Here is a 209-nt window from a genome sequence, read left to right on the forward strand (position 1 = left end):
GGGGGGTCCTTGGGTAGGGCCTAATATATTGGTGGGGTCCCCAGGCAGGGGTGAGGGGCCCTCTAAGTAGGGCTGGGGAGGGGAATGGGGGTCCCAGGTGGAGCCTAGAGTAGTGGCTAGACCTGAGAGGGGGTCCTGGGCAGGGCCTTGGGGGCAAGGGGGGGATGTCCCCAAGCAGGTGCCAGCATTGAGGGGGGGACCATAAGCAG

Source organism: Haliaeetus leucocephalus, unplaced genomic scaffold (genome assembly GCF_000737465.1).
Source record: "Haliaeetus leucocephalus isolate CR32 unplaced genomic scaffold, Haliaeetus_leucocephalus-4.0 Scaffold246, whole genome shotgun sequence".
Classification (NCBI taxonomy): domain Eukaryota; kingdom Metazoa; phylum Chordata; class Aves; order Accipitriformes; family Accipitridae; genus Haliaeetus; species Haliaeetus leucocephalus.